Source organism: Hyaena hyaena, unplaced genomic scaffold, assembly GCF_003009895.1.
Source record: "Hyaena hyaena isolate Hyena2069 unplaced genomic scaffold, ASM300989v1 scaffold_394, whole genome shotgun sequence".
Lineage (NCBI taxonomy): Eukaryota > Metazoa > Chordata > Mammalia > Carnivora > Hyaenidae > Hyaena > Hyaena hyaena.
Window position 1 is genome coordinate 1,577,581 of NW_024081026.1, and position 21,926 is coordinate 1,599,506.

A 21,926-nucleotide genomic window follows, 5' to 3' on the forward strand; every position below is an offset into this window, starting at 1 on the left:
CTCCCTCTCTCTCTGACCCTCCCCTGCTCACACTCTGTCTTTCTCTCTCTCTCTCCTAGAAATAAATAAAACATAAAAAATAAAATAAAAGTATATTGGAATAGTATTCAGAAAGGTCTCTTACTTTTAACTGTCTACCAAGAAGATGCAGAAAGGTTTTTTTAAGTTGAATTTCTAGTCTGCATATCTACTGACTTGCCTAACAAACAATACATATGATATTCTTTTAAATGCCTAAGAATTTCATAAAGAGTTTAATTATCTTAATGTAATTTAAACATATCTACAACTTAAGTCATCATTTCTATTATGAGCATGATTAAAATAATAATCTGGCAAAAGAAATTAGATTTTATTCTCTACTGATTGACAGCTCAATTCTGCTACCTAGAGAACAAGATTTGGTTTATTACAGAGTAAACAATATTCTCTATGGATGTTGTAGTTGTCCTAAATTGCAATATATTTTAAAAATTATTTATAGATATAGCTTGCAATGTACCTGCTCAAATTCTTCTATTTTAAGAGGAGATCAAAAAAAGGTCACTTGCCTCTTCATCTTAATTGGAGTCTAATATAAATTGATATAATATAATCATAATGGTAAACATGATATTAGAAGCGATATAACTTCATATAACAGTTACATAAGAATAGGGTGTTTTCCAATTCTTTAGGCTTTTTAAAAAACAAAACAGGTATCTAATTATAAATAATGCCTTCAAGATATTACTCTATTCTATTGTATGTAATTGAGCCTACAGGGTCAATGTCCAGACAAGTTATTTACCAGTGACAATAAAAAAAAGTCATAATATCAATAGCGTTCATGAGTTTTAGAGAGAGGGAATTCGTTCCATTGGAAATTAAGAAAGCATGTATTGATCAACTAATCAGGTAGTTAATTACTAAACAGTAATGAGAATATACACCAGTAAAATGAGAAATACCTGTTCTGAGATGCTATTCTATATTTAAGTCCTGGAAAAATACTTTAATCCTGGTAATTTACTGACCATTCAACACTTTCACAAATCTGATTCTACTTTCCAAACATTTGGGGTATAAGACTTTATTATCACACATCTATATCTTGAAAGGGAAAATATTGTCAAAAATAGTAAAAAGGCATGAAGGGAAAAGAATATCACCACTATCAAGTTAATAATTTAAGAATATGATTTGATATAATTTAAGAAATACAATTTGATATAAGGCATACAGGAAGTTTAGTTAGCATTACATAGGCTATCAATAAAATTTTGTAAAAGCCACAAGAGATCTTGGATTAAGCCCTTGAAAGTGCCAATACTACTCAAGTTCTCAACATAGCATCTGAGACAACTTTACATATGGGTGTACTTTCATTAATAAATGAAATGCATGGGGGCTCCTGGGTGGCTCAGTCAGTTAAGACTCTGACTCTTGGTCTCAGCTCAAATCATGATATTGTTCCTGAGTTCAAGCTCTCCATTGAGTTCTGTGCTAAAAGCAGGGAGCCTGCTTAGGAATTCCCTCTCTCCCCCTCTCTCTCTACCCCTTCCCCAGTGGTACACTCTCAAAAATAAACAAACTTAAAACCAAAAAAAAGAAATGAAGTGCGTGTATATTCCTTCACATATTTTAGTAAGTCACTCTTTAAATTTTACTGAATATAGTACCTTAAAGCAGAAAAAAAATCTCTTTACAGTCCTCCTTCAAATCTTCTGAAACAGTCAAATGCAGCAAGTAGTTTAAAAGATTCTGACTTTCTGCAGTTTTACAGTGGTCCATCTTCAAAGACATTCCCAAAAAAACCAAAAACCCCTTCCTTAAGCAACCAACGTCATCTTCTGACACATCTCCAATAACCATTCTTTTCACTCCTTTGATAAATCTTTAATCCCCAAAAGACTTCAATTTTTCTACTCAGAATGTGACATCCCTTTTGGTACTTTCTTAATCCATTTCTGAAATAAGTGTAACATAGGGAATGGATAAATGAGAGATGATGACGTTTAGTTTGGCTCCTACATTTTGTTAGCAACATCAAGCTTTAACTCTAAAATGTAAGACACACAAAGTTAGTAAAATGTTCTACATTAATGGTAATCAAAGAACAGAACAATCTGATCGGCCTCCCTATCTCTGAATGTTTACAGAGTTAACATCGTAGTTCTTTCTATCCTATTCACAGATTTCCCCCAGAAATATACTAACTCATATGAAGTCTATCCCTAAGGTCTGCAAACCATTTACAATGACAGGGCCAATTAAATGAGGCTGCAAATATGTCAGTGCCATAGTTCTCAAAATATGTTCTGAAACTTCTGCCAGATGGTTCACTTGGTATATATATTCACATGACAACAATTTTACTTTTATTTCTAATATAAATCAAATACTTATGAAAAATAGGGTGGTATAGCAGAAAAGGAACTGTTAGGGGTAGAATAATAATTACAGAGATGAGATCCAGTTGGAGTCTGTCACCATTACTTAACTATATGACCCAGAACACTTTTCTCATAGAAAATGAACGAGATTAACATTTCCCAAAGTATGTTACGAGGAACACAAGTTCTACAGGACATTAATAAATGTCAGATGATCAAAAAGGTTGGTAAGGTTGGTGGTGGTCAATGAACAAAATTGTCTAACTTCTGCAGAATTTCTCAGTCTTTAATACATTAAAAGGCAATGTCAACCTCCAAGATGTATATAACTTTGCAAAAAGCATTTCCCAAAATTCCTGGGTTCTGGGAACTTTTTTTTTTTTTCTGGTTAAAAGAACTGATATTTCTGGGGCGCCTGGGTGGCTCAGTCGGTTAAGTGTCTGACTTCAGCTCAGGTCATGATCTCACAGTCCATGGGTTTGAGCCCCAGGCCGAGCTCTGTGCTGACAGCTTAGAGCCTGGAGCCTGCTTCAGATTTTGTGTCTCCCTCTCTCTCTCTGCCCCTCCCTGCTCACACTCTGTCTCTCAAAAATAATTAAGCATTTAAAAAAAGTTTTTTAATAAAAAAAAAATACAGAACTGGTATTCCCAAAACACTAGCTTTGAAACTTTTATACTAGATTTCAAAATCCAGTTCAATGATTTTTTGAAACCTAAAAACCAGGTACTGACTAATTATCTTATTGAAAGCAAACTGATTAATTCCATTCATTCTAAGGAGATAGTCTTCAGTCCCATATGGGATTGAGTAGGGAACAGATGGTCTTCAGGGCACTATGCCCACCTAAAACAATCTTTACAATGAAAAAGTTTAAGAATCACTTGATTAGGGTAATAGTTCTATTTTGGAATATTAAACTGCTACAAGACACTATATTCCTTGCAAGTAACCCCCCCACACACACACGCATAAAGGAAGGAAGGTGTGCTTTGTGACAACTTTTGTTTCTGTAAATTTAAGAATTTCAAAGCACTTTTCAAATAGTCAGATATGAATATAGCCCCAGCAGCCTCGATTCAGAAGAATTAATCCTTGATGCCTCTATTATAAGTAATAAATTCCCTTTTCTCATATGCATCTAGAATGCTGATACTAGATAACATACCATTCTTAGGAGGATTGAGAGTAGTCACTCTTTTCCTATAGGGATTAATTCTCTTATACAGCCCTAGGTGAGAAAGGCTATACCAAAAATATCACAAAGGTACAGAATCACTGGTTTAGAAGGCTATGGTGTGCAGAAAGTCTCTGAATATGTAAGCAAGCTTTTAATTTTAACTTACAGTGCTTATGAAAGGAATCATTCTTATTTGCACAGTAATAAAAGCAGCCACCATTTATAAAACTACTAAGAACTGAGCTAGGTATGTATTACAGCCTTTATCTCCTTTAATTCTCCCAACAACAGTGCAAAGGTAGCTATTACCCCCACTTCGCAGGTAAGAAAACTGGGCTTACATTTACATTTACAAAGGTCACACAATGAAGAGGAAGCATAAACAAGATTAGACATCAGATCTGATGCCAAAGCTAATGCTCATTAAACTCTACCTCATTGTCCCCTGTGCTCCTTGTTAATCCATAGCCTAGATTAATCAATTTATTTGAATTAAAAAGCTGTCATGCACACCATATACAAAAAGAAAGCATAATATAACTCAATTTGGATAATTCAGAAGATACATCAAGATCTTACGATGCTTTTTCAGAGTAATAAACAAAACTCTTGAACACCAAAACCATGACTTTTTTCTTTTTATCCTTAGTACTTTTGTTCTGTGCTAGCATACATAACAAGCATTCAAGTATTTCTTAAGTAAATAAATCATCACAATACCAGGAAAGGTTATACTATAAAAAGCCTCACAGGCTAACAGACAACTGCTTAAACTAACTTGGGTAGTTTTTCTAAACTATTTTATATAGCTACATTTACAGATGTAGGCAACAAAAGTCTATTAAATTATCAGTTATCACCAGATCCCTCTTCTTTCCCTTCCATCTCCTTTAAAGGTCTTCTATACCTTTCTATTTCTGTTTCTTCTCCCCTACTCACGTGTTCAATCTCTAATGCACACCATTAAATGGCATTTACAGCATTTAGGTCACATATTTATAACCTGAAATACAACACAATTTGGGTTTTGTTAGGCCGATGTGTCTACTCGTTAAAAGCTTTTGTTGGGGCGCCTGGGAGGCTTAGTCGGTTAAGCATCCGACTTTCGCTTGGGTCATGATCTCGCGGTTCGTGGGTTCGAGCCCCGCGTCGGGCTCTGTGCTGACTGCCAGCTCAGAGCCTGGAGCCTGTTTCAGTCTGTGACTCCCTCTCTCTCTGACCCTCCCCTGCTCACGCTGTCTCTCTCTCTCTCCTAGAAATAAATAAAACATTAAAAAAAAAGAAAAAAAAAAGCTTTTGTTGTAGCATACTGAATTCGTTTAATAAGGAAATTTAATAAGCTACTAGTAGATCCTCATGAGCTAATAAAAATTTGACTACAGCTAGAAGAGGAACTATATCTCTAATATATCTAATATATCTAATATCTCTTTTATTTCATTAAAGGCAACCCCACTTTTAAAACATTCTTCCTTCAATGTGATTGCCTACATGGATTGGGGAGAATGGCAAATTTAGGCTTTCAATGTATTAATAAATGTCTAGAAATACAATAACTTGTACAAGATGTGAAAATCATATTAGTAGAAAGTGAAATTATGGAAAAAATGAATGACTTATATATTACATTACTATTAAATAAGTTATTATATCCTTTAAGATCTTTACAGTTAACTGTAATTTTTTAAAAATTCCAATTGCTTCTTTCTATAGTTCCAATGTTTATAAATCAGGAAAAATATGATGAAAATGAAGGAAAGCAGTTCTACTGTAAAAACTTTAAAAAAAATTTTTTTAATGTTTATTTTTGAGAGAGACAGAGCATGAACAGGGGAGGGGCAGAGAGGAAAACACAGGACTCGAAGCAGGCTGCAGGCTCTGCACTGACAGCATAGAGGCTGACGCAGGTCTCGAACTCACAAAGCAAGAGATCATGACCTAAGCTGAGGTCAGACACAACTGATTGAGCCACCCAGACACCCCTCTACATTAAAAATCTTTAAATTAAAAGAACACCTAATGCAATATCTCATTAAAAAAAAATAATAAACTCCCTCTTCTAAGATAATAAGCAAAAAGCCAAGGTAAATCCTGCTTTTCGGCTTAATATAAAACCATTCACATATTTAAAAGCGTTTTCTTGTTCCAATAATAAGCATGAGATGTGAACATAAGCTATAACCATTCAAAATTAAAGATCTGAGTCATAAAATGTACCATTAGGATTCAACTAATTAAAATGAGTTTTATACCTTAAAAATTATCTTAATGTAATTGAATCATGTTAAGCATTAAAAATATATATCCTACGTATCAACAGCTTATAGTAAAAGCTCACTAAGTGAGACCAATGCAAGGCTACTAATCTACTTACTGAAAGGTTCATGTCATAAAACTATCTATATCCTCATTTAGTCTTAAAAATTGTATTCTACTTAAGCTAATTTTCCAAATTGAAAGTTTATTCTTTAGCAAAATTTTGGAAAATTTAATCATTTGGGGTAGAAAATGTTTTCAAAATTGAGAGAGTTAATTAGGAGAAAATAAGATTAAGAGAAAGTAATAACTAAATAAAGATTGAAAGGTCATCATTAGGAACATCAGTAACTGCACAACTCTGTAATGAGAAACCAATGAAGTCAATGGGGCCAAATATCTCCATCCTCAGAGGCTAAGGACCGCTTTTTATGTCAGCTGTCACCTCTTGCTGTTTATCAGTGGGCCAGGGCAATCTCCAGAATGGTTGAGTACAAGCTTTGGAATCAAATCACCTAATGGAATACTCGCTCCATCACTTAGTTACTTAACTTGATAATATTTTACTTGAATAATACATCAGCCAATAATATAGTAAAATAAAAAAAGAAATTTTAGAATCATCTGTCATACAATCCTTATGACACCTGCAAATTTATCATCTATCTTACATAAATTTACCAAAAAAGACCTAAACAGGTTGACAATTCAATTATTATTATTGTTCCTTCAATAAGCATTAAATATATTAAATATATTTATTCCTAAAAGAACTGGGGTTCAGTATCACGGCTAATTATGGGATTCAAGAATGAAGACAAGAAACATTATTAAGATATCGAATTTGCACTTATCCCATCTCCCTATTCTGGGTCCACCCTTCCTCCCTAGAACCTGAAAACAGACAAAGCTAATAATAAAATATAACCAGTTGTACAAACATACAAATTCTGCTGTCATTTCAGAGAATAACTAGTAAATAATGTTTGGTAGATCCCCAAGTTAGCTGAAGAACAGCTCAGGCGTCAGATCCTTTATTCCAAGATTCTACAATAACATGGAGGAGCATCAATAGAACAGAAGAGCTGTTCTGGTTTGGACCTGTTCCAAGCTGGACTCTGAAAGGGAAGTTAAGACAAACTACAGTGATACAAGTCTAAAAAGAGGAAGAAAAGGAGAAACTTAGATATCTGATGGCTTATCAGCACCTGAACAGTGGACAGCACTACAGCCAAAACCAGTGTTTTTTATCAATTCACCTCACCACATTGCACCCGAAGCAATACACCTGAACAAAATCCAACAAAAAAGGTAACTTATAAAGCAGCATTTTTTTCTAAAACAAATTTCCTAATGTAACTTTCATTGACTATCACCTTTAAAAAGTAATTTTTAAAACATGAGTATTTCCTGAACAGAAAGAGAATCCTTGTCATTGTTGAAAATACCACAACAAAATTGTCTAAAAAACACAACCAAGAAGATAAAATTAATCTCATATTAAACATAAAAACCTTATGATCTAAGTGGGTTGTTACCTATTTCATAATCCCACTTTCAACTGTGAACATTTAATACTATATCAAGTTTCCTTGGGGGTATTCTTAACGCCAAGTATTTCTAACTCCTACTTTGCTATCAGGCTATAAGCTGCTACTTTCCCAATGTCATCTTACCTGCCTTAGAATCCCATTTCTTTTCTTCCCCCTTCCTCACCTGCTTTAAGATGATAAAGCTAGCAAACATAAAACTTAAAAAAAGTAAGTATGAAAAAGGATGAAATCTGCTATGCAAAAAAAGCCTGAACCCCTGGAAGAGGGGGCACCCACATGGCTTTATTTTGTGATAGCAATTTCAAACAATTTGGAAGTCTTTCCATTCCAGAGATGTAATCCAAAGGATTAAGTTACCAGTGTTCAACCTCGGGATTAGTGGACTGTTACCATGTGTGGACTGGGTCCTTACCTCCTTAGCTTTTTCTAATGAGACCAAGGTCACTGATTCAAACCATTATCTCAGATTGCAACTTACAAAGAGAATACATCTCCATTTCCACCACTGACAGAAAAAGGAATTACTGAACTCCTCACACCCCATCAGTGAAGGAAACAACTAGACATCCTAAGTAAAGTCAGCAGTTCCCTAAAACACAACACTGGGACCAGGCCACTACATGGCACAAAAACTAAAAGGGACCCTCTACTCCAAGTCCAATTAAATGCAGACTTCTCAATCCTGCCTTTAAGGCTTTTCAAAGTGAGCTTTATTTTCTATATTCTTGTGTACAGACACCATCACCTACCAACTTAGCTGTTTTACAAGAATATTCCCTATACCTTGAGAATCTTTTCGGTGTAGTTTTCTCTACTAAAATAACCTACTAATCCTCGTAGCTATCAAACTTCTCTCAAATGTAACCTCTTAAAAGGTATGTGCTTTTACATTCTGATTCCCAATACTGCTTTATTAATATCTCTCACGACATAAATCCTACCCTTGTCATACTTTTCCCATTTATTGAACTTTTATCTTAAGTCATTCCCTAAAATACTTTAAGCAACCTACAAAGGTTTTGAAGTAAATACTACAAAATAAAATAAATTATAAATAGGTGAAAAATACTGAAGCAAAGGACCAAAATTAGTAGGAGAGTAATACATGGAGACTGTTAACCTATTATCTTTTTCTTTCGTGTGTGTGTGTGTGTGTATATAAATATACATTTATTCTTGAATGAATATGCTCTCCTTAAGGATAGAAACAGTGCTGTGTCAATACTTATTAAATTATATCCTTTCAAATACATAGGATACTCTGTAATCAAAGAATTTCAAAATGTCCTTTTAAAATTATATTCCTTTATATGTATATCCACACATATACAAATATATTCTCCAAATTTTAAAAGGCAAGTGAAGTGAAAAAAGGCACCAGCATGTAAAGGAATAAGTTAGTTTGATGGCACTTTAAATGTCAATAAAATAACCAAATTACATTTAAGTGTCAATAACAGCACAAAGGCCCTTAACATTTTAAATAACTGTATATACCATTTCCCTTTTTGTAGAGACCTAGGAGTGCTCAGAGGGATAGAAAGAAATAATTCCTTTTCTTTCCACTGCTTGGAAAAGACTGACAATGGAATATATGAAAAGAAAGCAGGCAAAAATCTCTATGATCACTAATGTATTAAGAACCATTCCTAAAATATAAGTCCACATTCACTTGGAGTTTTCACTAAGTATATTTGGGATATATCTGCTTTGGATTAGACACAGATGAATCCTATATAAACATTAAATTGCCAAACATCCTACCTGAAGGTTATAACCATTTATCCTTCAGACTGCTAAAACTACGGCTATAGATAACAGCCTTTCTGGGAAATTAGGCTATTTTTGTCCATTTGTTTTTCAAAATGAAAAGAAAAATATATTGCTTTGAGGGAACACAGGCTAGGAAAGTGAATACAGTATTTTTATAAACTGAGAAATCTGGTAACCAAAGGGCTTCTGTACTTAATTATTTTATAATGAAAATCACTATCCCTCTAATTTATTTCCCTCATTCATTAAAAATAACAGAAAAAACATAATTTCCTCACTGGCCCTTCCCGCTTCCAAGTACCACAATACAATTCAAATTACAGATTTCTTTTATACTAATCTTCCTTGAATGTGAGTTAGTCAAGTGTTGAGGGCCAGATCACTCCCCAATTTAATCTTCAGTTACTTCCTATCATTTCCCAAGACAAACTTACTCTATTAAGGCCAACTCTTGCCTTACTGATGTCCTGAGTGTTTTTCTTATTTCTTCCCCTTTTTATTAATACTCTCTTGCCTGAAACATTCTCCTTCAACTCAAAGCTTTCAAAAAGTCCACTCAAATAACACTATAACCCTGACTCACCAAAGGTCAATTCTATGCCACCTGTAAACTTTGAATGCATCTTCCTATGTCACTTTCAAAACTAGAGTTCCAGTTAGTCTAAGGAACATTTTATAGCACCATCTGAGAATTCACTTAGCCTCTCTGAACTTGTTCTTCCATCTATAAACCAAGAGTTGAACAAGATCTCAAGATTTCCAGCTCCAAATTTCTGATTTGTTAATTTCATATTTAATGTCATTTAAAACTGTTATTTAGCTCTAATGCTGTCATATAATTTCTCTATGTATATGTCATATATACTCCCTGAGGACTAGAAACATGTTTGACTACATCTTGATCAACACCATTACCTATGGAATAATTATATCTAGTATTTACTCAATAAATAGGTATTGAGTAACCTATCATTTGATATGTTGGTGAAGGGGAGGCCTAGAGAATTTAATATAACAGGCACAGTAATATATCTGGGGAGAACTGAAACTTACTCCTGTATATCAGAACAGCTATGACCATAATGGTAATAAGATGGCAGAATATTTGGCAGTAATGATAATTCTATCCTGGAGGTTTGCGGACGAGGGGGACTCTGCACTTGTCTGAATTCACTTATTGGACAAATATTTCAAAACATACTATGATCCAGGCACCTATCACATGCAGTGGGTAAAGTCCTGGTTCTCAAGGACCTTATATTCTTGAGTATAAGAACAAGAGTAGCATCCCCACTCACACTTCCAAGATCAAAATAAGAGTTTCTGAGGACATAACAAGATAAGAAGTATCTGCAGTTGGCAGTGCCTTCCAATACATGAAAGCTGACTGAGAAAATAACAGAATATGCCACAGAGGACAACAGAGCACAAAGGTTGTGAAGAGCACAAACTGTGGAAGGAAACCAGACTGCCTGGATTTAAATCCTAGCTCCCACTTACTAGCTATGTGACCTTGAATAAGTTACATAATCATCCTATGCCTCAGTTTCTTCACCTGCAAAATGGGAAAAATGGTACTTACAACACATTAGAATGTTCTGATAATTAAATAAGTTGATTTATGTCAAGTGCTTAGAACAGTCTTGCACATAAGTACTATAACTTCCAACTCTCCTACAACTATCACTACTCTTACTGCTAAACCGTCACAGTCTATGAACAAGCTAAAAACAGTACATAACACATAATAGTAACTCAGTATTTAATCAATGACTAAATAAATCAACCAGAGACTCAACTTCTTCTTCTGTGAAAACTGAACAAAGGCATCCTATCAACATTAAGCTTGCTAGGACTCAAAGGGATATAATCTATTTCAAAGTACTTTGTTAAAAAAAAAAAATCATACAAGAGTAAGGTTTCAATACTATCACCAGCAGAAATGTATCATAGCCATATCATAGAAAAAATTTAGTGCTACGTATTATTTAAATTGTATGTTTAGACCTTCAAAGCATTCCTAACTAGTTAATATGCTGGTTATTACCATGTGACTGCACACTAAGAAAGCCTAATAACCAAAGAAATTAGATAAGCAGATGAGCTGGACAGGAAGTCTCATCACAATAAGCAATTTTATAATCAATCCAACTACAATACAAAAGGAATACTCAGATATTTACCCAAGATATCATAAGTTCCCCAACCTGAGTGGTGAGCTGATACTACAAAAATAATCTAGGAAACCTGGAAAAATAAGATCCTATCACATCTGTTTTAACTACATAAAGCTCATAGTAACCCTTTACTCTATGGCTGCATGAATGAGGAAGGGCAATACCATCCATACCATGATCTAAAGTTAATCCTAAATAAAAATCAACCACAGTAAACCTTCTCCCCAGTCAACACGAATATGGATATGATGGACTCTCTCACAACTAGCCTCTGACAATCATTGCACTAGAACATCACATTCCATATCTTCCCTTCTGTTTTTAATTACCCCAGGCTTAAAAGTAAAGACCTCATCTCTTGATGCTTTTTTACTCCCATTTAATACCCATAATCAATTAATTTACTGTTAATTCTGATCACTGCCAAACCTTTCTCATCTCTCTTTATATAATCCATTACTTACCTGTTCAATAATAAGTAACCATAATGACCATAAGTAAAATAGATCAGTTAGGAACTTTAAACAAGTAATTAAGTACTTACTGAGCTATTTAATTTTTTTTAATGTTAATACAAACAGATGACACTTTTGTCAGTTAAATATTTATATTTTCAACAGCTGAAACTGCACCAAAGGACTTCCAACACAATACTTGGACACTACTTAAGAATCATTATAGGCTGAGTAGATGAACCAGTCAAAAGTGGATAAAGAATACTGATAGTCTAATTTTGAAGTAATCAGTTTTTCTTGGTCTTATTCAAGTTGGAGAACATTTATTGGCATAAACAAAAGTAAATACAAAATGAGCATAACCATAAAACAAAATGCTTGTTAAAAGCAATAACTAAGCATTGCTTTTTTGGCTCAAAACACAGCAAAAAGTAATCAATCAATTCTGATTCATCTCTATTCAAGGAGGAAACTTGTCATTAAATAAGTTCTATACAGAACTTATTTACCTTTCAAACATACCATAATAGTGTTTTTAAAAAGTTGTTCTTCTCTTAAGCCAGTCTGCTTCATTTATTCATTAAGCAAATTTTTACTAAACATCTACTTGTTAAGCACTGAAATATATTTTGAGTATACAGTAGCAAATCAAACATCCCTGCCCCTGAAGCTTAAAATCATCACATAATCACATACACAAAATCATTACAAACTGTAATAAACATCATAAATAAACAAGGTACTATTCAAGAGTATTTACAAAGAACCGGAGTTTAGATTGCTATGTCAGAGAAGGCCTATCAAGAAGTGACAGTTAGTACACTTTTTGTGATGAGCACTAATACACAGAATTGTACATCTGAAACTAACTCTGTGTTTTATACTAGAAATAAATAAAAATTTTTATAAAAAAGTGACAGTTAAACTTTAAGAAAGAATGGAGAGAAGGTGACACAGGAGATGTTCAGGTTGAAGGTACAGTGTGTGCATAACCCTAGAGGAAAGAATAAGAGTGGATGGCAACTTGAGGAACTGAAAGAAAGCAACTGAAAGTCAGGGGGAAAGTGGCATAATATGCCAGAAGGAAGCAAAAGCGAAAAGTAATTACTTTCAAAGAAATGGGAAGGCTTTAAAGGGTGTTGGGTAAGTGAGTGATCTGAACAGATTTCTATTTTAAGAATATCATTCTGACTACAAGATATAGAATATTAGAGAAACCCAAGAAAGTATGCAAGAGGCTAGGGAGGAAGCTACTGCAGTACTTGAAGAGGTAAATATATTATCATGTTATCTTAGACTAGAGTCGTAACAATGGCTAGGGGGTGGGATGAATTCAGGATATATTTTGAAGGTAAGGATGTAGAGGGTGAGAAAAAGGGAGCTATCAGGAATGGCTCTCAGGTTTCTAAAGTGAAGAACTAGTAAGAAATAATAATTATATTAACAACAGAGAACTGAGGGTTGCTGAAGGGGAGTTTGGGTGATGGGCTGGATGGGTGATGGGCATTAAGGAGGCACTTGTTGAGATGAGCACTGGGTGTTGTATGTAAGTGATGAATCACTAAATTCTACTCCAGAAACCATTATTACCCTGTATATTAACTAACTAGAATAGAAAAAAAAAATTGCAACAAACAAAAACGAAATAATTATTAAAATGAAGTTAACAAAACAGAAAGAAATTTGAGAAGTTAGGTAATGAAGAGATAAGTTTATGATCTGTTGAGAGGCCCACGAGAATACAAGTTGAGCTGTTTTATGAAGGCAGATTAACTGGATCACTCTAATGCACAGAGAGAAGTGTGGGCTAGTGGTGTGCATTCAGAAACTGATAGCATACAGACTGTATTTAAAGTCATACGGCAGATGACTACTTAGGGAAAAAGACAGTAAGTGGGAAGAGGACTCAGAAATCCAAAGGAACTCCAAAGCTGAATCTGAGAGAATAGGTGAATCTGAAAGAGACTGAAAAAAAGTGGCCAGAAAGGTGGGAAGAAACTAAAAGAGGAGATCGCTGAAAGCAAAGGAGAGTGTTTCAAGAAAGAAGAAAAACAAAGGTCAGGTAGGCCTACCCAATGACGCTGAAAGGCCAAGTTAGGATTTCCAGGTCAAACTGGTAAGGAAGAAAGAGTAGGAAGAAGGACATGTAAATATATGTGAGACTAGAAAAAAAGTCAGCCTAGAATCTAAAACTAATTATATACAGCTCTTTAAAATAATGTAAACATGCTTTAAAATTTTTTCCCCTCATGTAATTTCTTTTAATGAGCCATGAAAGCATACTCTTACCATGACATATTCAATGCTAACACCACGGTGACGCAGCAAAAACCAACCAGCAGAGCTCTAACATTGCAGCATGCTTCTAATATTGCAGCACTACGAGTCATGCTTTGCATAGTTTCATGTTTTTAAACTCAACTTCCTATACAAGAAACAAAATCTACGTGTTTTGCAGTTCTACAAAGACTGAATTAAAATTATCAGGAAATTAAAATGGTTTTCCTGAAAAGATAATTTGCATACAACTTTCAAAAAAGTATTAAAAATTAATTCATTTAACACTTGAATGTCTTGCATGCCAGGCACACCAGTGTGATGGCTTTAACCACCTTTTTCTCACCAGGGGCTTACAGGTATGTTCTACGGTAATTGTTACTCATAGTAATACACAAATCAAAGAAGCCTGCCTTTTTCCAGGTTTTCAGCCACTCTAATATTATTTATGGGCATCTTGTTGGCTTTATTAGAAATACCAAAAGATTTTTAATTGGAAAAATTATTTTTATTATTAGCTGTTTTAGTACTGTGTATGTAACCTGAGACAATCCCACCTCTCTAATAAAATAAGTAAGCTTCAGTTTATTCACCAGTAAAACAAAAAACTTAACTCACAAGGTTGCTGAGTTGGCTTAATATGATAATGAATATTAACTGAATCTTATCCTCACATTTCTAATCACTTCTGTGAAGTGAAATACTGCATTATATACTATTCTTATTTCTACTAGATAAAAGCCAAGGAATTCCACTCTTAAAATTTATATACTCTTATAGATCAAATCTTGAAGCAATGACTTTATTAACATTAGTATCATTTTTTCATTTAATAGTACAGTATTCTACAGTTAAGACAGATGTAAACACACATCTATTTTATGTTCCTTTTCTAAAAACCCCACTAAAATTCCAAAAATATGAATTTTTAAGATATAAAGACATAAACCCATAAAAATGACAGAATGAGTAAAAAGACAATAGCAACAAAAATTTGGAAGCTGGAAAGCAGATGGTTGAGTGACAAATGACTTAGCAAACACTCGAAAATCAAATCTTTAGCAAACAGCGGAGAAAGCCAAGAACAAACCCAATTTAAACTGTAAAATCCCCAAAAGACTCAGCAATTGGCAGTACCACATACATCTGAAGTGGGATATGGGGGAGAGAGGGAGCTAAAATAAGGAACACTGTTTAAAAGCCTATTAAGAAGTAACCAGCCCCACTGATCCCAACTGTCCTCTCACCAATCCCAACAAAAAAACTAAAAATATGTTGTCTAGAAAATATAAAACAAAATATCCCAAGATTCAGAAAATCAGGTACAGCGGTAGGCAGGAAAACACACAGAAAACACGGTGATTGAGTGACGAAATATATATATATAGGGACGCTAAGATTCTCCCAAGACCTTTTATCCGACCCCCCTCCTGTATCCCCCACAACCTTCACCTCCAGTCAAGAAAGAGCCTTCTACAGGGAATCTAACCAGCTCAGAGGAAAGGCATGAGGGTACTGACATCAAAAGTGCTCCAAACACAACCCAGCCTGGTTACCACACATTAGAGCTAACAAGTCTCACTGAGGATTTCTTTTTTTTTTTTTTTTTTTCCTTTGTCCCCATAAATTTTTATTTTTTCTTTTATTTTTTATCGTTCATTTATTTTTTTTTATTTATTTATTTTTTTTTACAAATAGTTTATTGTCAAATTAGTTTCTACATAACACTCAGTGCTCATCCCCAAAGTGCCCTCCTTCATGCCCATCCCCCCCTCCCCCCACATCCATCAGTCCTCAGTTTTTGTCAGCATTCAAGAGTCTCTCATGGTTTGCCTCTCTCCCTTTCCCCCACCATTTCCGCCCTTCTTCTCCCCCTTGGTCCTCCATCAAGTTCCTCCTAATCCTCCTATACGTGCAAACATATGGTATTTGTCCTTCTCTGCCTGACTTATTTCGCTCAGCATAACACCCTCAAGGTCCATCCATGTTGCTACACATGGCCAGATTTCATTGTTTCTCATTGCCATGTAGTATTCCATGGTATAGATAAACCACATCTTCTTGATCCATTCGTCTGTTGATGGACACTTAGGCTCTTTCCATGGTTTAGCTATTGTGGAGAGTGCTGCTATGAACATTGGGGTACAAGTGCTCCTATGCCTCAGCATTTCTGTATCCCTTGGGTAAATTCCTAGCAGTGCTATTGCTGGGTCATAAGGGAGTTCTATTGTTAGTTTCCTGAGGAACCTCCACACTGTTTTCCAGAGGGGCTGTACCTCACTGAGGATTTCTAATTAGCATTTTACTCCCCTACTCACACACGACCACCAACCATCTAAAGAAAGGCCATATAACATGAAAGATAAAAACCAAAGCAAATACAAATTAAGAAAACAAACCTGGAGAACACAGATCACACAAGGAGAAGAAGTCTTAAAAAAAGAAAAAAAGAAAAAAATAACATTTATATATTCAGACATCTATGAGAAAGTACTACTGTTCTTAGAACAGGATACTATTTAAAAGGGGCAAAAAAAAAAAAAAAAAAGCCAAACAAACACTTTGGGAAATTAAATACATGGTAATATAGAAAACTTAACAGAAGTAGAGCAAAGAAGGAAACGAGATGGAAAATAGATGAGAAAATCAGAAGAGAAGTCAAGAAGGTCCATTATCCAATAAGGAGTTTAAGAAAAACAAAAACAAACAAAAAAAAAAAAACAGAAAATGGAAAGAAATAATCAAGATCTCATTCAAGAAAAGGTCCCAGAATTAAAAGATATTTCCAGACTAAAAGGGCATACCAAATACTCAGCAACATGGATAAAAAGAAACCTACCCAAGGAACCATCATTGTAAAATTTCAATACTGGAACACAGAAAAAAGATTCCATCTAAACACTTTCAAAGAATTAAAGAATGAGAGAGGGTAAGAGAGAGAGGGGTAAACAAGTCAGAAAAAAAGGAAACACAGAACACACACACAGGTCACATACAATATATAAGAAATCAGAATGGCTTCAGACTTCTCAAAAGTAATATGGAAGTTAGAAAGCAATGGAGCAAAATTATAAAATAATACGATTTTAAAATGCAGTATTCTTTACCTACCGAAATAATCACAAGTGTCAGGGTAAACTAAAACCATTTTTCTTTTAAAGATTTTAGTTTTAAGTAATCTCTGCTCCCAACATGGGGCTCGAAATCACAATCCTGAGATCGAGAGTCACATGCTCTACCAACTAAGCCAGCCAAGCACCCCTTAAAATTTTTTTAAAGTAATCTTTACCCCAGTGTGGGGCTCAAACTCATGACTCTGAAATCAAGAGTCTCATGCTCTACTGACTGAGCCAGTCAGGCAACCCTAAAACCATTTTAAAACATCAAGTAACCCAAGAATGAACATGAAATGGATCACTGTAACATGAAATCCAACCACAGGAAAAAGTGAAGGGAATCCCACAATAATGGTTGTGTACCAAATCTAGACCACACTCAGTCCAAAATGGAGGTCAGAGGAATATAAGACTGCCTCAGGAAGATAAAATTGATAACAATACCTGATATGTCCGAACATCTCAAGAGACATTTGATGAAATGTTGACTTAGTGATAATTACACCAAAAACTAAGCCCAGGGTGGGGCAGAGACATTGAATTTCAGCCAGATCACCCTATGGTAAAACAGTCAACAAGTCACACTGAGAGTAGATAAGCTCTTTAGTCTTCTAAAGTGCAAGCAGAGGAATTACCAGATATCTGAGGAAAGGTTCTATCACAAAAGGCAAAGCAAAAATGGGCAGAAAGGCACACAAAAATGGGGGGGGGGGGAGGGAATTTGGAAGAAACAGAAAACTCATGCTAAGTAGTATACAGAAATATATATACTATATATTCTAGTACACTCTATGTACTAGATAGCTGGGATGGGGTGGAAGGAGGTAGGCAAGTGCAGTCAGTACATGTACAGGACAGGAAAAGTGTTATTTTATAAGAATACTGAATGCTCAAGAGTGACGTAATCATAGCTATTCAGAGGAAAGGGTACTTGAAGGAAGGGGGATCAGTTGAGTAGGTGATACCAAAATTAAATTTTCATTTTCTACCCGAAAGTTAAAAAAGGCAAAACAAAAGTACAGAGTATTTTATTTAACACACACAATGCAGGGTATGTGAATGAGACACAGTTTGGGCTTTCCAAATTCATTTCCAATAACAGTCCTGAGATAGGTACTACTATCCCCATTTATTTAAATGAGCAAAATGAGGCATAGAGAGGTTAAGTAGCCCAATGTTACATAAAACTAGGTTCAAACCTAAATAGTCTTATTCCAGAGTCTACGCTCCTAACCATCTAGCCATGTGGCATATGGAGTAGCAATACAAGCATGTTGTTTACAACTAGGAGGTAAACTTAACAATAATCACCTAAAAGAGACAAAAGTGACTGCTTTGGGGAAAGGAAAAATGGAAAGGAAGGGGGCAGGAAGCTTTTGTTTTGATAACCACGTAAATTAATTGACTCTTTAAGCTGTGGAGGTACAACCTAAATTAGAATTAAAATCTATAATTTAGTATTTTAAAGTATTTTATCTAATGCTGCCATCCTCACAAGTAGGCAAAATGGTATTACCCCTATTTCACAGATAAGAAAACTTTCATTCCTCTTTAATAAATATTTGAGGGCCTACTATATAACAAGCACTGTATTTAGAAAATAGATATCAATTCACCTCATATAATTGTGAGGTGAAAGAGGTACAAAAAGTCTTTTTATTCTTTTCTCTTCAATTTACTGCATAACTTATATGATCCTGCATCTCTAACAGCTGTGCTTAAGACGAGAGACAATATAAATTGTAAACTATTACAGAAAAAACAGAGAAAGGTCTGCTCATTAATATTTCCAAAAAATATTTAGTTCTTGTCCTTGAGGAACTCAGTGTCTTATGAGGAACATAATTATAATTGAATGTGTATAGTGCATTAGTGTTAAGGAAACATTCCCTAGGTGAAGACACTGCTTCAAAGGGAACATTTCTGACATGAGGCTTGAAGGATGAATAGAAGTTTGACCAATTTCACATAAAAGGCTATACTAATAGCTGCAAAACACAAAGACTATGTATCAGTGTGAAATATCCACATCTTTCTGGTGTTATAAAGGTGAGTTCATGTTAAAGGCTAAAATACGACACTGAGAGCTTTTCAAGGAGTTTTAAAAAAACAAGACACATAATCTAGATGCCTGACCTATGTTTCTAATTTTTAGTCTTGCCCAGTGATCAACTGAAAACATTTTCCAGATGTCTAATAAGCATTTTAAATTTTAAAGTGTTAAAAGTATTATTTTAAAAGAAGACTAAAGAATAACCACCTTTCATTTGTTTTATAGCCAAAAAGTTTCATTGTTAACATGGTTTCTAAGTCATAATATTGAAATTGTAATGTACCCCTTTCTCCCTTGAGAGAGAAATTGGTGACCAAGCCCCGGATGATGCAAGTGACAAGGAAGCTATCATGGGAAGAAAAAGTAGAAAGAATTTTTTTAATCATTATCACTTCTTTCTCTTGTATATATTCTCAAATTTTCTTCCAAGGGCAAACTTAAATGAAACATTTCCTTTTCCAAACTTTAGTGATAAAAGAAATAATCTGCAGTAAAATACCATAAAGAAAATAATATACATGTTTATCCTTATTGACTTGTATAGGTATTTTAAGGGTGAAACATTTTAACTTTTTAGCATTTAAAGGATGCCTCTGAAACAATAATTTTCTGGTTTTGCTGACTTAACTTTGATGTGAACTAACAAAGGTTCAAATATGTAGTAAATTCAAAGCAGAGTCAACTCAAGTACTTTACACCAATATTTGGTGTAAATATTCTCAGTATCTCTTTTTGTCCCTTTAATTCCAAACCGTTCTACATAATTTGCCCCAATTAATTTTCATCTCAGTTACTATATGGAAAAATTAATTTTGTACAAATCATCTTAAGTTAGGCCTCTCTCCCTACAATTAAAAAACTTAGCTGTAAGTAGCAATATCTGACTTTGTCTGAAAAGCAAGCTGTGGAAAGTTCTATCATGTCCTACCACCGGGGGAAAAAAAGGAGAAAGTCCTGTCAGGAGACCACAAGTGGTAATTAACAAAAATCATGGCAGGTTTCAATTCGAAACGTGTGGTTTTCCTTTGTGTATTTCATCTGTCTTTTATTTCTTTGAATTTAGCATCCATATAATATACCTGTTTTTTTAGGGGCTTCAATTGATCATGCCTCTTAGACTTAGAAAACATTAATATCTGGGGTAAATAATTCTTTCAAATCATGAATATTAGCAATTAGTGGTAAATATTAGCATATGAAACCAAGTTTTATCAATAATTATAACAGGGACTATTAAGGAAACTACCTCCCTAAAGAGCTCTAACTTTTAAGGACAGTTTTGTACACATGATACAGATTACATTTGGTTCAGTAACAAAGTTTTAATTATATGACTTCTAGAAAAATTACAAAAATCTTAACAGACAAGATTTTAAATTATTTCAATTATCCATGCCTTTACCCTACATCTGTTAAGTAACTTAAAAATAATGTATCACGAAAACATCACTGCAACATTTGGTCTTTGTTCTTTCTTTTCTAAAACTGCAATTCCTTTGAAATATCCTCAATTTTTCCAAAGTGAAAACCAAATATACACATTTAGAATATAAATTTCCAATTAGTTTCGTAAAAGTTCGATCACAAAAATCTCCAACTAATACTAAAATAATTAAGTCTCTTTAGAGCTTATTCAAAGTTCCACAGTAAAAATGAATAGCCTTTGTCATTAACTCCTATGATACTATTTTGATCAAGGTTAGTCACAGACCAGCAAATCTGTGAAAAGAACATTCCTTTAAAAATCAACTTAGTTTAAAGCAATGTAGAATCATTAGAGATTTCACAACTTTTGTAGTCTAGTCAGCTTCAAAGACACAATTTGAATCAATAGCGTATTTAGAGCATTATTTCCAATTCAAGTAAGAAAACACTACTGGCTTAATAATGTTATTTTGGCCTTATGTATTTTTTCTTTTAGGCAATGAAGGGAACAGGTGGAGTAGGATTAGCAGGGCAACAAAGTCTTATGTCCATGCCTCTATAAATTCAACCCTCCAAGACTTTCCCTACTCTTTAAAATGGCTACCACCTTGATCTATACAAAAGAAAAAAATGTACAGGACACGACTATCAAAGATATATTTGGTTATTCTGACAATGTTTATCCTCCTCCCCCACAACATACTTCTTAAGACTCCCATTCCTGCTCTGTTCAGATAAAATGACCATTAAATAAGTACACAAAAGTTGGTCAATTACAGTCTGTGTGGGCAACCTATAAAACCGAGACTAGGTCTTCTTTCCTATAATGTCTAAGAAAAGCACGTAACATTATCTTTCACAGACGAAGATCAAACACAGTAGAAGTGAAAAGGATTGTCCAATCTAGTTAAAGAGAAACAACCATGGGAACCACAACCCCTCCTCAAGAGATGATCATAAGGATTTAATAATTCAAGTGAATAGATTAAGTATTATATGGCTTAGCAAAAATTTTGTTAGTAATAAGTCTTTTTAAAAAGAATTTTATAAATAACAAAAACCACTTGGTGCCCCCAAGCCTATACTTAATACTCAATCACTACTGTCAAATAGTTTACATATTACTTACACCCTTTTGCTATCCACTCTGAAACCATTCCATAAGACTCTTGCTCTAGAAAACTTACCACGAAAATGCATTTTCACATACAAAAATGAAAAGGTATGTAATGCTTTTGACAAATTTTGTGCGTCTCGATAGCTACTAAATAGATTAACTTTGAAATCT

At 34.3% G+C, this 21,926-nt stretch overlaps 1 protein-coding gene across 1 annotated transcript in view; it reads right to left on the bottom strand.

The window, feature by feature from the left end:
* The window catches only part of TSC22D1 (TSC22 domain family member 1), a 127,852-nt gene that overhangs the window by 102,922 nt on the left and 3,004 nt on the right, over positions 1-21,926 (bottom strand). The window lies entirely within an intron of this gene.